Source organism: Homarus americanus, unplaced genomic scaffold, assembly GCF_018991925.1.
Source record: "Homarus americanus isolate GMGI-L3 unplaced genomic scaffold, GMGI_Hamer_2.0 scaffold41366, whole genome shotgun sequence".
Lineage (NCBI taxonomy): Eukaryota > Metazoa > Arthropoda > Malacostraca > Decapoda > Nephropidae > Homarus > Homarus americanus.
The window spans coordinates 5,552,473-5,570,882 of record NW_024723541.1 but is presented as its reverse complement, the minus strand read 5'-3'; the positions used below and the strand labels follow the sequence as shown (position 1 = coordinate 5,570,882).

General features: G+C 34.8%; 1 protein-coding gene across 1 annotated transcript in view; it reads left to right on the top strand.

Annotated features, from left to right (window-relative positions):
* LOC121863604 (DNA-directed RNA polymerases I and III subunit RPAC1-like) overlaps positions 1-18,410 on the top strand; it is an 85,806-nt gene that overhangs the window by 43,955 nt on the left and 23,441 nt on the right. The gene's annotated exons all lie outside the window — the stretch shown is intronic.

Here is an 18,410-nt window from a genome sequence, read left to right as displayed (position 1 = left end):
TCTAAAAGGGTAATAGCTTCGTTAGGTTGAAAAATATTTACCAGTAACTACCAGTAAACAATGGAAACGATGCACCAACGCACCACCAGCTGTGAGTGTCGGTACAGTTGCCAGGGCAGATCTCTTGCGTCATCATAGCAAGCCCAAAGTAGCCAAATCTATGGTATGGTAGCACAGGACAATGTAAAACAAAGTATTCATTTATTAAAGTGTATTTATAGATTCTGTACATAAAATTTTTTCATTGCATTTGAAACATCAATCTTTGTTAATTAAATTTGAAACAAAAGAAAACTACGATACCGTATTTTCATTAAAATATTACATCACAAGTATATTTTACCTTAACTGTGACTGAGTGAATATACGTATTCTCAGAAATAAATATGGAAATATAATATTTTTGCTGGAATGACGTACATATTACAGTGGCAAGAGGGATAAAATCATGACGAAAACAATGACTTTCGCTTTCTTTCGTTGTTCAAAAGATTTTACCGTAATCACTTTTCGAATGGTTTTCAGTTAAAAAACTATTTTACTCGTACTGTATAACAATAATATTCTATCCTATCATTAGCCTTATGATCCCACAACTGAAAACCATTCAAAAAGCGATTACGGCAACATCTTTTGAACGAAAGAAAGTCATTGCTTTCGTCACAATTTTATCCCACTTTCCACTGTAATACGTACATCATTTCAGGAAAAATATTACATTTCCATGTTCTCAGAAATAAATGGTAGTTTTGTTGAAATGTAATGTACAGTATTTAATATTAAAATGCAAAAATAGCTATAAAAACAATTAATACACCCGAAATGTACTGGCTGGCATCTCCACTCGTCCCTGCTCCCGCGTCCAAGGTCACCACTCCTCCCAACTCGCTCCCTCCTCCGCCTCCTCCACCGTCACTACTGCCGACAACAAACACAAATGTTTTGTGAATAACTGCACCTCCACTTCCTATGTACAGTACTGAACTGTACTGTGCTGTGTATTTTTACAAACAATAAACATGGCAAGAAAAGCTATTAAAAAAAAGAGATAAAAATTTCACTTTACCGTACAGTACCTATCCTCGGCGACAGGACGGGGGTCATCGGGCTCATCGTCACTGAATTCCATAACGGGTGGTGAAGTGGGGGCGATGGTGGATTCAGCTGCTTCCTCACTGCCGCCAGTGATTGATGGTGTTAAATCTCTCCTTCGGTGATCAAAGAACATGGTGATGGGGAGTTGTCGTCTCTTTCTTTCATTTCTTCCATGATGTTTTTGTATGGAGCAAAAACGTCATCCATCCCTCGCATGAATTTCAGGGCACGCACCATGGAGGGGTCCATACTATAGGCCAGGTTTTTCAGTGCCTCAATATTCCAGGTCATCTCCCCCAACTTCTCCAACGTTATTTCTTGGTGCTCTTCTTCTTCCTCATCCTCTTTCCCTTTGGCTTCCTCATCCTTGCCAGAGTCTACTAACTCCTGTAGATCCTCCTCGGTCAGCTCAGTGTCGTGCTCTTCAATTAGCTCCTTAATCTCGTCCTCTGCCATGACCTGGAAGCCTTCAGCAGCCACTTTCCTTGACAGTGCCAGGGTCTTTCTGAATATTTTCATTAAAATCCATCAAAATCATTTTCCTTGTCATTGTCTTAAGCACCAAACAGTTCCTCCCAGTCTTCTCCTTGAACAGGGCTAGAGGGTACGTGTTTTTCGAATCGTTTTCAATTAAAAAAATGTTACAGCACATGTATATTTTACCTAAACTGTGCCTGGATGAATATATTCTCAGAAATAAATAGTAGTTTTGCTGAAACGTGATGTATTTCAATGTAAAATAGGATAAAATACATGACGAAAACAAAAGACTTTACCTAACCTTCGAATGTTCAAGAGATGTTACTCGTTTTTTTAATAGTTTTCGGTTAAAATACTGTTATATTACAATGATATTCTATTCATACTGTGCTTGATATACTACATTCACGGAAATGTAATATTTTTGCTGAAATGACGTACGTATTACAGTGGAAAGTGGGATAAAATCGTGACGAAAACAATGACTTTCGCTTTCTTTCGTTCAAAATATGTTACCGTAATCGCTTTTCGAATGGTTTTCAGTTAAAAAAACTGTTGCATCACAAGTGAATTAGGATAGAATATTATTGTAATACAACAGTTTTTTAACTGAAAACCATTCGAAAAGCGACTACAGTAACATCTTTTGAACGAAAGAAAGCGAGTCATTGCTTTCGTCACTTTCCACTGTAATACGTACGTCATTTCAGCAAAATATTACATTTCCATATTCTCAGAAATAAATAGTAGTTTTGCTGAAACGTAATGCATTTCAATGTAAATTAGGATAAACTACATGAAAACAAAAGAGTTTACCTAACCTTCCGATGTTCAAGATATGTTACTCGTTTTTTTAGTAGTTTTCGGTTAAAATACTCTTATATTAGTGATATTCTATTCATACTGTGCTTGATATAATACATTAACGGAAATGTAATATTTTTGCAACTACAATGCTGATGTCAACACAAGTGTGGTTACAGCGAGACTGACTGAGTGAGGGTGAGCTATGCGTGTGTGTGTGTGAGGTTGCGGGAGCGGGCGGTGTGCAGTGTTCGGTGCTGCGCGCGAGTTGAATGGCGCGCGATTTGAATGTGCTTCAATTACTTCAATGTACAGAATATTCCTCCGGCGGGGCAATCCTCGTATTTGCAAATCCGTGTATTATAAACCCGCGTATGTTAAGGGCCGACTGTATATGTACATATACAGTACTGTATACAGTCATGCGCCGGTTAACGTCCAACTGAACAATGTCCGATCGCATATACGTCCGTGGCCCCCCCCCCCAAAAAAAAGTGACGCCTGCTCGACCACCACTCCACGACCCCCTTACGGAGACACGATGATCCTTCCCATACTGGCCAGATATTATGTGTTAAAGCAGTGGTTCTTAACCTTTTTTGAGTCACGGACCCCTTTGAGAATCTGGTGAAAGCTATGGACCCCCTCCCTAGAAAAATGCACATAAGCACATGAACACAACTTTGCATGCAATGAATATACTTTATTTTATTGAAAATTCATTGCCTCATACAGTGTATGACATACACAAAGTATGAATAAAATAAACATTCTAGAAGTCAAAACCTGACGACGATGACGATTGTATGTTACCTGACCGTGTACAGTAGCATCCCATGCCACCCTACAGATTTACTGGTTTTCTTCAGTATCCAAAAATACATACATAACACCTGGAATATATCGACAAAAATAGAACAACTTAATATAAAAATATAGTGAATATAAATGTTAAATTTTTATCTGACCTTCACGGACCCCCTGAAGCCCATCCATGGACCCCAGGTTAAGAACCCCTGTGTTTAAGGAATATCCTTTCCTTCCTTAGGCTTTAGTAAGCATTTGCCTCCAGGTGTAATGTTAACCTACATCTATTGAGGATAAAATCTTTCACCTACAAATTGACAATAACACATTTGCTGTAATCAGACATATCTAGTTGCCTCAACAATTGCAACCCCAGTTGCAATTGGGGTTGCAATTTCAAATTCTGTGTCATTACTAAGGAATAACGAAGTCTCTGGTGCGCTCTAAGATTAAGAGAGAAAACGGAGGACTCAGGCATCCTGAAGCGAGAGAAAACAGACTCGTATGATGGGGGACACAAGCACTCACACATGCCACTCATACTGACAGACTTGACACTCACTTACTTGACAAGTTTTACCAACCATTAGTTGTGTGCGTTATCTAGTGAATTTAGCCAATATTGTACAGTACAAGAACAGTGAACCCTCACTTTACACGGTCAATTGGACGGAGGCCCGCGTAAAGCGAGAAACGCGTAAAGTGAACAGCATAACATATGGGATTAAATGAAATAGAGACCGGCTGACCCCCAAACTCCACTTTTTCCGACACAATACCTATGTTCTAGCAAAAATAACGTCTTAATTTTATGATGGTACATGCACACAATTAATACTTACGAGAAATAGAGAAATACAGTCACCAAGTTAATGTCCATTCAAATAATGGACTCAACTCCCTCCCCCTCTTCTCACATTCCTGGCTCTTCCCTCTCTGAGAAATGTTTGGGGGAAAACCACTAGATTTTAAGGTATAGTAATAAATAATACCTCAAACTAAAGTTAGGATAATATAATTGACATTGCTGGATTCCTTGTAAGACCAGGAATATTTTGAATATAAATGTCATATATTTTGCACAAAAGATAACATATTTGCTCTGAGTAAACAAAATACTTGCATTAGATCTAAAATTTGTATGTCTAATGCAAAATCTATGATGCTTATATTCAAAATGATCATCAAATTGTAAGAATTCCAGCAATGTAAATTATATTCTGGCCGGATAATTTGTATGAATTTTATGAGCTAAATAAAAAAATTATTCTTCACCCGCGTATATGAGTAGATGCACCGCGCAAAGTGGGAATTCCGGTTCTGGCAGGGTACCGTGTAAATGTAGAAACGCGTAAAGTGAAACTGCGTAAAGCGAGGGTTCACTGTACACTGCAATACAGTGGTCCCTCGGTTAACAATGGACCTAAGTGCAAACCTGTACTGTACATGTACTAAATGATTATGGTACTAAAATTGTTATGTCTATTGCAAATATAGCTTGTTTATACAGTTATTCAAATAAATCACTATCTTACAAGAATCCCAGCAATGTAAGTTATATTCACCCAGGTCGTTTGGGTGGCAAATTATGAGAAGAGCTTACCATAGTCACTCTTAAGGAATGATAAATAAACACGCAGGCCTTCAGCGCCAACTGTCAAATCATATCGCCTCACCTCCCGCTCCCTTCCCCCCCCCCCACGCTCCCTCGCTTGGGGGGTTTTAGGCCCTAAGTTTTTCATATAATATCTCAGACTATTGGAGAATATAATTTGCATTGCTGAAATCCTTGCAAGACAGAGATTAATTTGAATATGAATGTCATATATTTTGCTCAAGAGATACAAATTTTAGTACATTAGTGTACATTTTATAATACAGTCAACCCTCGTTAATTCGGACCCCTTTAATCCGGATTTCGGATAATTCGGACAAAATCTGAATTTATTTTTTTTTATTTATTTTTTTAGATTTGTAGGAATATTACCTACGCAGACCTTAAGCTAAAATGCTGGTACACCCACTGCTGGGATAAAACACCAGCGTCTTTTTGGTTAAATGTAACATCTCCACCACTTGTGGGGGGGGGGGATGCAACTTTTAGCTTCAAACATGAATAAGATTTACCATTTACTGCCAGTAAACAATGGAAACGTAAAAAATGTACCAATTAGTTATGAAAAGTTGTGCAGTTCCTTCAGCAAATGAAGCTCACCAACTTACAATAGGCTAAATTACCTTACAACGTGTTTTCAGTAGTCTATGATGAAGTTCTTAGCACAGGCTAACTTATCATATCATATATGGGATCACAGTTCTCATTGATCTACAAAAAATACCGGTAATAAAAACCTTTTCGATATTTCACACTTAATATAATACCCGGTAATCTACTTCAACCTCCTATTGTTTACAACGAAGCATGACTCACCACCAGCTGTTGAGTATCAGCTAGACGGTACATGTGTTTTTCGAATCTTTTCAGTTAAAAAACTGTTACATCACATGTATAGTTTACCTTAACTGCGCCTGAATGAATATATTCTCAGAAATAAATAGTAGTTTTGCTGAAACGTGATGTATTTTAATGTAAAATAGGTTAAAATACATGACAAAAACAAAAGATTTTACCTAACCTTCCGCTGTTCAAGAGAAGTTACTCATTTTTTTAATAGTTTTTGGTTAAAATACTGTTATATTACAATGGTATTCTATTCATACTGTGCTTGATATAATGCATTCGCGGATATGTAATATTTTTGCTGAAATGACGTATGTATTACAGTGGAAAGTGGGATAAAATCGTGACGAAACAATGACTTTCGCTTTCTTTCGTTCAAAAGATGTTACCGTAATTGCTTTTCGATTGGTTTTCAGTTAAAAAACGGTTGTATTACAATAATAATCTATCCTAATTGACTTGAATAAATACTACGATACCATATTTCTGAATATTTTCATTAAAATCCATCCAAATCATTTTCCTTGTTATCGTCTGCAGCACCAAACAGCTTCTCCCAGTCCTCTCCTTGAACAGGGCTAGAGGGTACGTGTTTTTCGAATCGTTTTCAGTTAAAAAACTGTTACATCACACATATATTTTACCTAAACTGCACTTGAATGAATATATTCTCAGAAATAAATAGTAGTTTTGCTGAAACGTGATGTATTTCAATGTAAAATAGGATAAAATACATGACGAAAACAAAAGACTTTACCTAACCTTCCGATGTTCAAGATATGTTACTCGTTTTTTTAATAGTTTTTGGTTAACATACTGTTATATTACAATGATATGATATTCATACTGTGCTTGATATAATACATTCACGGAAATGTAATATTTTTGCTGAAATTACGTACGTATTACAGTGGAAAGTGGGATAAAATCGTAACGATAACAATGACCTTGAAATATAATGCAATATTAACCCCTAAATCGGTTAATTCGGACAATCGGCTAAAACGGACACCCTTCCCCCCTATTAGTCCGAATTAACGAGGGTCGACTGTATATAGTTTTTCAACTGTATTTTTGGGTAGATTTACATAAATTTCTTAATTTATTTTCATCCATTTATATGCACACACCATACTAAATGAAACGCAAAAGAAATAAATGACCTTAGTGCAAAGCTGGAGTGTACATGTACTAATTTGATTACGGTACTATAATTGTTATGTCTAGTGCAAATTATAGCATGTTTATACCGTATATACTCGTCTATAACCCCCCTTCGTATATAGGGCGACCCCGATTTTTTGACCAAGAAATCGTTAATTTATGATATTCCTCGTTTATAGGTCGACCCAAGTTTTGAGGGTAAAGGAACAACAAAACCTTCAGAAAACACTACGTCCTATAAACTTGTTTACCATTTATTATTACGACACTTTACACTGAAACTCGGGTAGTTTCAACAAAAATATTGTATATTTCCATTCAAGTATTTATTCAAGTCAATTAGGAGGGAATATTATTGTAATACAACAATTTTCTAACTAAACCATTCGAAAAGCGATTACGGTAACATATTTTGAACGAAACAAAGTGAAAGTCATTGTTTTTGTCACAATTTTATCCCACTTTCCACTGTAATACGTACGTCATTTCAGCAAAAAATATTACATTTCCGTGAATGTATTATATCAACCACAGTATGAATAGAATATCACTAATATAACAGTATGTTAACCAAAAACTATTAAAAAAACGAGTAACATATCTTGAACATCGGAAGGTTTGGTGAAGTCTTCTGTTTTCGTCATGTAGTTTATCCTAATTTACATTGAAATACATCACGTTTCAGCAAAACTACTATTTATTTCTGAGAATATGGAAATGTAATATTTTGCTGAAATGACGTACGTATTATAGTGGAAAGTGGGATAAAATCGTGACAAAAACAATGACTTTCGCTTTCTTTCGTTGAAAAGATGTTACCGTAATCGCTTTTTGAATGGTTTTCAGTTAAAAACTGTTGTATTACAATAATATTCTATCCTAATTCACTTGTGATGTAACAGTTTTTTAACTGAAAACGATTCGAAAAACACGTGTACCGTCTAGCTGATACGGCAGAGCCCTGGTCGCGGAGGCTTTGTGTTTGCATCGGCCCTTCTTAAGCAGCTTTTAATTTTAGCGTACGTTGAAATTGTGTTTACCGGTATATTCTTATTTTCCAGAAATTTGACAAGTTTGTATATAATACAATGTTACGGTACTTTTAATTTACAAGTATTCATTTTTTAAAATACAGAAGACACCAAACAAATACCAGTACTACGGTTATTTGCGTGACTCTCCCGCCAAAAAAGACCAAACAGCTGGTACTCTCTCCCTCAGCCCTACCAAAAATAACCCAACGACATCTTTCTTGTTTATTCTCTTCCAATTTCTCACTTTAACTGGTATTTTTTACTTCATATTGCCCACATCAGATAAACTACAGTAATTGAGGTTAGACACTGTTATAAATTTGATTACCGGGTCCTGGCAGGTGCCGTTAGAACCACCTGACCCTACCAACAGTGTTGCAAGTCAGACAGCATTTTTGTAATTATCCATGTGCACGAGAAAGGATGGATGGATGAAGGCGGCATACAAATATGGCTTAAAAAAGTCTGGAACTTTAGACCAGGGGGACTGCGCAAAGAAAAAAGTCTTATTGTGTGGGATATGTTTCGGTCACATCTTGTTGACAGTGTTACTGCTGGGATTAGGAAGGAAAACACTGATACAGCTGTGATTCCTGGTGGATTAACAAGTCTTGTCCAACCACTGGATGTTTCCATAAACAAACCATTTAAAGATGCGGTAAGAGTGAAGTGGAACAACTGGATGATAGAAGGCGATAAGACATACACAAAGGGAGGCAACATCCAAGCTCCATCACTAGCAACATTATGTGAATGGATTGTAGAGGCCTGGGATGCAATCAGACCAGAAATTGTGGTGAAATCTTTTAAGAAATGTGGGATTTCGAATGCTCTTGATGGAACAGAAGACGACTTGTTGTGGGATTATGAGGCTAATGAGAGCGTGAATGAGGATGAAGATATTGATGATCCTATGGCTGATGATGGTGTTGATCCATATGACGATGCTGTTCAAGGAGAGGACTGGGAGGAGCTGTTTGGTGCTGCAGATGATGACAAGGAAAATGATTTTGATGGATTTTAATGAAAATATTCAGAAATATGGTATCGTAGTATTTATTCAAGTCAATTGGGATAGAATATTATTGTAATACAACAGTTTTTTAACTGAAAACCATTCGAAAAGCGATTACGGTAAAATCTTTTGAACGACGAAAGAAAGTGAAAGTCATTGTTTTCGTCACAATTTTATCCCACTTTCCACTGTAATACGTACGTCATTTCAGCAAAAATATTATATTTCCATATTTATTTCTGAGAATATATTCATTCAGGCACAGTTAAGGTAAAATATACTTGTGATGTAATATTTTAATGAAAATATTTATAAATAAGGTATCGTATTTTTCTTTTGTTTCAAATTTAATTAACAAAGATTGATGTTTCAATTTTAATTAACAAAAATTTATGTATCTATAAATACTTTTAAAAATGAATACTTTATGGTTTACATACTCCTGTGCATACCATACCATGGATTTGGCTACTTTGGGCTTGCTATGATGACGCAAGAGATCTGCCCTGGCAACTGTACCGACACTCACAGCGGGTGGTGCGTCGTTTCCATTGTTTACTGGTATTACTGGTAAATATTTTTCAACCTAACGAAACTATTACCCGTATAGAGGTTGACCCCCAACTTTTTGCCCAAAAATTTGGTCTTAAGAACTCGTGCTATACACGGGTATATACGGTATTTAAAATAATCACCAACTTACCGTATATCTCGGCTTATAAGACGAAATTTGAACATTAAAAAAATCTGCCCAAAGTTAGGGGGTCGTCTTAAGCAACAAATATAAAATTCTTACATCTTAAATATTGTGTCAAGAGTGGTGATGGAAACATCATAAGCCACTCACAAAGTCCTACCAGTAATTATTTTATACTGAAACTTACGTTTGGCAAGCTGGATTCAAATTAAGATTACCGGTATATTAAAATAATAAAAATGTATTATAAACCTGTCTAACATACCCTGTAATAAACACAGCTATCATCACACACCCCTCCCCACGCCCCCCCCATTTGCCAGTGAGGAGACAAGAAAGGGAAAGTGACCGCGAGATTGGGCTATTTTTAGCCGTGGAGGTGGTCAGTAATGCATACCGGTATCGGTATATTTACTCATAATAATATTTATCTCCTATAAATAATTGATTTAAATTTTATTTTTTTACAAAGAATATTCAGTAAATGAGTGCATTAATTCTTGAAACTATCGACGGTTAATTACAGACGCTTAAGTGACGTCACTAGTGTTTACACTACACCAGCGGGTAACATTTGATGCCATTACTTGAAGTGAATTGGCCTTATTTTAAGTAACTAACTATAAATAAATACAAAAATTAAAAAAAAAGATCAAAACTGAGAAATAATATACTGTATGTATGTTGTGTTGTCAAAGTAAGAGGAACAATTGAAACTGCAATTGTGTGTAAATGAGGCAGAAAGTATGTATGTATGTATGTGTGTATGTATGTGTGTATGTATGTATGTATGTATGTATGTATGCATATATATATATATATATATATATATATATATATATATATATATATATATATATATATATATATATATATATATATATATATATATATATATATACCGTATATCACGGCCTATAAGGCGGCGGGGTGCATAAGACGCCCCCCCAAATTTCCATTTAAAAAGTAGCTTTTGAGCTCTATTTGCTGTATAAGACCAGTACCCCAAATGTGACACTTACCCACTGACTCAGTAGTCCTTTACCAACCATCCTTGATTTTTTAAAATAAGGCCAATTCACTTCAAGTAATGTCATCAAATTATACCCGCTGGTGTAGTGTAAACACTAGTGACGTCACTGAAGCGTGTTGGGAGTGTTCCCTCGTCTCGGTGGTGTGACTATTTATACAACATGTGGTTCAACAGCAACCACCGTATTCTAATTGTGGTGTTTCATTAGGATTTGAGTGAAAAAGGTTACCAGTATGTACTTACTACATACATTTATTACACAAATATATATATATATATATATATATATATATATATATATATATATATATATATATATATATATATATATATATATATATATATATATATATATATATATATATATATATATATATATATATATATATATATATATATATATATATATATTTCATGTAAATCCACAATGAAAACGTGGATAAGATAAATCTTGATAAAATCACACGGGAAAATGGAAACAACGGAGTACCTTAGCTTTCGTCTTTATTCAAGACATCTTCAGAGGCAACTAGATTACATGGACAGAGAGAGGCTTAAATATACAGGGTGACCTAAAAACATGAGGTCAGATCATAATGATGACATCCACTAATCCCCACACCAACACAACCGTAGAGGAGCTTAAGAGAAGGGTGGTGACGTGACTAGACATGTCAGGTCAGAAAAAAGGGACCCACAAAATAACTGTCATACATCAAGATCAAAGGTTTTCAAAGCAGTTTTAACCTTGGGCCTCTGAAGATGTCTTGAATAAAGACGAAAGCTAAGGTACTCCGTTGTTTCCATTTTCCCGTGTGATTTTATCAAGATATATATATATATATATATATATATATATATATATATATATATATATATATATATATATATACTGAATATACTATGTACAAAAATGAATGTTCAATGAATTATTTATGGTGCATTAGGGTACTGGCCACTTCAGATGGGCTATAAATAGCCTTGTTATCTCCCCTCCATCTCACCCTGAGCCAGACGGAAGCGTCTTGGTAAATAACATGTTTGCTTATTTTCCATTTACTTTAAATAGATTTACCGAATTATTTGTTTTATTTATTTATTTATAATATACAGTGACCCCTCTGCTTAATCTAACACCTCGTTAACGTAATTTCATTAACTTAACTGCGTTCCATAAGGATCTTCAATTCGGTTAACGAAAAAAAATTCGCTTAACGAACTTCTTACGAACCGACCTCAACATGTTTTCGCTTGCACTGACCGGGCAACCAGCTTTAGTATCAGTCCGCCAATACATTAATCGGTTCTAGGGCTTAAATTCCTTACTATTTTTGTAAATATCAAGAAGTTTATACTATTCAATAATTTTAAAAGTTTAATATTCAATTTTTTAGTCATTTTAACAATTATTGAACAAAATTGAAGGTAAAGTGACTAGTTTAATGCGCGGCATCCAGCCTCTTAACACAGCAAACAGGCGTCAGTCTCTCTCTGTTTTCACTGGAGGTAACATCTTGCTTGAGACTCTTCAACTAAACGCTTTTTTTCTGTGTTTCCAAGCAAATTATTGGTCATTTTGAAATATATTTTATATATTGACAATATATAATGCAGTGCAGCGTTGATTTAAAGAAAATAATCTTGAATTAAACCAGAGAGCTAAAATTTTATGGGTGAAATGGCACCATGGGGTGACTTCTCTTCCACCCCAATGCCTTCTCTTCTTCCTTCTCCTCCACCCCCATTCTAAATCCCATCATCATCATCATCATCCAGGAGCCTTCTACATACACACCTCAAAGTAAGTGAACTTTTCTACCATTTTTGTTGAATTTAGGAAATTTTCGGTGAGCTGGAACCAATTACCCAAAAACCCATTGAAACAATGGTTTCGTTAACGAACGTTAGGGACGACCTGGAACGGATTGAGTTCGTTAACCGAGGGCCACTGTATATATATATATTAAACACACTGTAATTATTTTCTTTAATTTATAAACTGTTTTATGACAAAGGAATGTTCTCCAGTAGTGTTTCATTAGGATTTGAGTGAAAAATATTACGCATTTACACAATTGTTCCTCTACTTTGACAACACAACATACATACAGTATATTATTTCAGTTTTGATCTTTTTAATTTTGTATTTATTTATAGTTAGTTACTTAAAATAAGGCCAATTCACTTCAAGTAATGGCATCAAATATTACCAGCTGGTGTAGTGTAAACACTAGTGACGCCACTTGAGCGTCTGTAATTAACCGCTGGTCACTTTTCCTTTCTGTCTCCTCACTGGCAAATGGGGTGTGTTATGATAGCTGTGTTTATTACAGGGTATAAATCTCTTTTACGGTATGTTAGACAGGTTTATAATACATTTTATTATTTTAATATACCGTAATCTTAATTTGAATCCAGCTTGCCAAACGTAAGTTTCAGTATAAAATAATTAGTGGTAAGACCTTGTGAGTGGCTTACGATGTTTTCATCACCACTCTTGACACACTAAACCACAATATTTAAGAGGTAAGAATTTTAAACTTGGTGGTTTAGACGACCCCCCTAACTTTTGGGCAGATTTTTTAATGTTCAAATTTTGTCTTATAGGCCGTGATATACGGTATATATATATATATATATATATATATATATATATATATATATATATATATATATATATATATATATATATATATATATATATATATATATATATATATATATATATATATATATATATATATATATATATATATATATATATATATATATATATATATATATATATATATATATATATATATATATATATATATATATATATATATATATATATATATATATATATATATATATACATACATATATACACACACAATACTAGACTCTCACTACTTAACGGGTTAGGACCCAAATCCAGGTCAAGTCCCACATGGTCGTATGTCCGCATATAGATAAAAAATCTACAATGAAATACAGTACAGTAAAAGTAATGAATAATGATGAATGGATACAGTACAGTGAAAGTAATAAATAATAAGGAATGGATACAGTGTGACTGAGCACTTAACCTTTAATGTAGTCAGCTGAATGCACATGGGGCCCCATAATTTCTAATTATACATGGAGACTACATTAACTGGAAACGTTTCGGTATAAAAAATGAGTGTGATATCTAAAAAAAAAATTTTTTTTTTTTTTTCATCTATATCTGAGGCGGTCGTGAAGTCCCACGAGTCGTAAGTCGGGGTCTAGGTGTATATGTATTTGTAATAAATGTATGTAGTAAGTACGTATATTTTTTCACCAAATCCTAATGAAACACTACTGGTACTTTGTCGCGAAAACAGTTTATAAATTTAAGAAAATAATTACAGTGTGTTTAATATATTACAGTATATTATAAATAAATAAATAAACAAATAATTCGTAAATCTATTTCAAGTAAATGGAAAATAAGCAAACAAATGTTATTTACCAAGAGCTGTCTAGTCTGGCATGAAAGTAGATGGATCATGCTGGCTTTATAGCCCGCCTGAAGTGGCCAGTACCCTAATGCACCATAAATAATTCATTGAACATTCATTTGTTGTACATAGTATATTCAGTATATATATATATATATATATATATATATATATATATATATATATATATATATATATATATATATATATATATATATATATATATATATATATATATATATATATATATATAAATATAAATATGTTTGTGTAATAAATGTATAGTAAGAACATACCAACCTTTTTTCACTCAAACCTAATGAAACACCTCAATTAGAATACGTGTTGTTGAACCACCTGTGTTTAATATGTTACAGTATATTATAAATAAATAAATAAACAAATAAATCGGTAAATCCATTTCAAGTAAATGGAAAATTTTACTCACACCAACATTAGTTCCAGTTACCGGTAATAGCAGACGCCTTCAGTGACGCCACTAGTGTTTACACTACACCAGTGGGTAACATTTGATGACATTACTTGAAGTGAATTGGCCTTATTTTAAAAAACCAAGGATGGTTGGTAAAGGACTACTGAGTCAGTGGGTAAGTGTCACATTTGGGTAACTGGTCTTATACAGCGAATAGAGCTCAAAAGCTACTTTTTAAATGGAAATTTGGGGGGGGCCGTCTTATGCACCCCGACGCCTTATAGGCCGAGATATACGGTACAAAAATCCCAGCAATGTAAATTATATTCACTCAGGTCATTTCACTGGCTTTTTATAAGAGAGAAGCTTAGTCACTTAATAATTGATAAATAAACACGCTTAGACCTTGGGCCGGTGCCAACTGTCCAACTGCATCACCTCACCTCCCGCCTCTCCCACGCCGCCGCCCCTCTCCATCTGCCCAGCATTGCTGGCTTGTAAGACAGTGAATAATTTGAATATAAACATCATGTATTTTGCACAAGAGATAATTAATCACCTGTATCAACATTACAATATATAGTATCCCACATACACATAAGTATAAAGACAAAGTTTATGTGATGATCGGATGCCTAATCCGGTTAACGCCACGCTTCCAAGAACGTATCTAGGTCGTTAACCGGCGCATGACTGTATAGTGATTTAAGGGCGATTTAGGATTTTAGGAGTGTTTCTGACTTTAAGCATTTTTTGGCTTTACGCGAGGTCCCAGGAAAGTAACCCTCGCCAGAAGTTGTGGTCTTCTGTACCGTACAGTAAAAACCCAGAGTACTGCACTGCACTGGACTAATTAAGACGGAATCCAATGTTCGGACATGCACACCAACAGGGAGGCACACCTGTTCAAAACAACGGTCTGTATATTACACTCACATATTGGCTTATAATAAATTAGTTCAAGTAAAATTATTGTACTTATAATATATTTTCAGTAAATTCAGTTGTTTTTATTGTGCTAATAATTGTAGATATGGTTCTAGATTGTAGAAGCTTTCAGAGTCGCAAAGAAGATTTTTTTAAAGTTCCTAAGTCCTGACCTATGTGGCATGGATGGCCTTGGGCAGTGCGAGATGAAGTGGATGTGTGCAGTATACCTCTGATAATGATATGAATATGTTCACAAAATCTACTTCATTCTTGGGAACTTTGTTGTCATAGGTAGATTTAACAATGAGTAAAAGGGAATGGTGTCCAGTCCAATGGAATTGGTGAGGCCTAAGAGCCAACTGGGAGGAGCTCCAGCTGCTCTTGAGCATTCTCCCTTATGCTTTTGTCTCCAGGAGACAGAGTTAAGTGCCTATGATCATTCCCCTTCCAGAGTTTATTCAGGTTTTTATTCTCCTCATAAACCAGAACAGATGCATCGGGGGGCACAGCCATCCTTGTCTCAGAAAAGTGTGGTGTACCTTATAGCCCATTATCGTCCCCTAGTCCCCGTTGTGGGTTGTTCGACCTGTGCCTGGGTGGGTTCGTGGCCTCTGGTTGCAGGTGACAACTTGCAAGATTCACTCCAACATACCTATACCATATTTTTTTTTGCACGGGATAAGCCCACCTGGGCACAGGTTACTGACCCACATCAGGCCTGGGGGCGAAAATATAATAATAATAATAATAATAGAGGGGTATGCTATAATGAACGGATCCTACTACGAATATCTCTATAATCTAACGGTTTTACCTATAAAATTGAGAATGCGACGAACGAAACCCACAACGAACATTACAGTTTTACTCGCTTAACGCGCCACTTAACGCTGCTGCGATATACGCTGTGCCTTGCCAAAGCTGAACTTTCACTTAACGCCGGTTTTTTCCACATATACGCCGTGAGTGTCCGAGACGCTATTTTTAGATTTGCCCCCACCCCACACCCTGCCTGACTGCCTGTTTTAGCTCATAAAATTCATACAAATTAATAGGTACAGAATATATTTACATTGCTGGAATTTTATAATTTGGGATCATTTTGAATATAAACATCATATATTTTGCTTTTAAACTTACAATTTTAGATAAAAAATTTTTCTAGGTAACTATGGTATCTTTTGTCCAAAAATATATGACATTTATATTCAAAATATTCCTGGTCTTGGCAATCCAGCAATGTCAATTATATTATCCTAACTTTAGTTTGAGGTATTATTTATTAAAATTTAGTGGTTATCCCACACATCTCCTTGGGACGGTTGGTGGGGGTGGGGGGGAGGAGGGACCGACCATCTGTTACCGTGTGAAGAATTATTATTATTTTTATTAACTGAAGATATTTGTTTTAGCTCATAAAATTCATACAATTACCCGGTCAGAATATAATTTACATTGCTGGAATTTATAATTTTAGGATCATTTTGAATATAAACATCATATATTTTGTTTTAAACTTACAATTTTAGATAAAATTTTCTAGGTAACTATGGTATCTTTTTGTCCAAAATATATGACATTTATATTCAAAATATTCCTGGTCTTACAAGGAATCCAGCAATGTCAATTATATTATCCTAACTTTAATCTGAGGTATTATTTACTAAATGTTAAAAACTCTGGAAGGAGGATTGGTGGGGGTGGGGAGGGTTGGACTGACCGCGCGGTTGAAGAGGGGGAGGCAAGGGTGGGTACTTGATTGACAGATAGTGTCGTGAAGATTATTATTTTTTATTAACTGAAGATATTTGTTTTAGCTCATAAAATCATACAAATTACCCGTCAGAATATAATTTACATTGCTGGAATTTATAATTTGGTGATTATTTTGAATATAAACATCATATATTTTGCTTAAACTTACAATTTTAGATAAAAAATTTTTCTCTAGGTAACTGTTATTTTTGTCCAAAATATATGACATTTATATTCAAAATATTCCTGGTCTTACAAGGAATCCAGCAATGTCAATTATATTTTCCTAACTTTAGTTTGAGGTTATCCCACACATCTCCTTGGGACGTGCGGGGGTGGGGAGGAGGGACCGACCGACCATCTGTTAGCCGGTCGTAGTGTGAGAGGGGAGGGAGTTGAGTCCATTATTTGAATGGACATTAACTTGGCGCACTGTATTTCTCTATTTCTTAAGTATTAATTGTGTGCATGTACCATCATAAAATTAAGATGTTATTTTTACTACAACATAGGTATGTGCCTTCAAAAGTGGAGTTTGGGGGTCGGGCCGGTTTCTATTGGAATTAATCCCATATGTTTTGTTGTTCACTTATGATTTCACTTAACGCGGACCTCTGGGTTCAATTGACCGCTATAAGTAATAAACTGTATTAAAAATTTTTTTTTTTTTTTACTAATTTATTGTTTTATTATTACAAGTATTAATGATATTCTTTATTTCAGGGTTTAGATGCATATGGCGCATTTTTACAATTTTACAATTTTATATTATATTTTTCAGTGTTAAGTGGTTGTATTTGGCCTGGAACGGATTAATCCATAATTGAACGAATGCTATAACGAACAAGGTTCTAGAACCAATTAGGTTCGTTATAGCATACCCCACTGTAACTACTATTATTATAATAATAATTAATAAATATTAATAACAAAATACTGAAAAAAAAAAAAATATTAAACATAATCATAATCATAAATAAACACAAAATCGAAAAAAATAAATCAAGAATGAGAAATGATAAACATTATGTATGTTGTATTGTCAAAGTAAGAGAAACAATTGAAACCCTGCAATTGTGTGTAAATGAGGCAAAAAGTCAGATCAGCAACCTGGGACTTGGTCACAATTTTAGGGTGCCATATGGTAGCAGGGTCTACCATTAGACAACACATTATGCTTCCAATATCTTCCCAGGCGGTAGTACCTCCCTGTTTGATAGCTGCCTACTACCTGT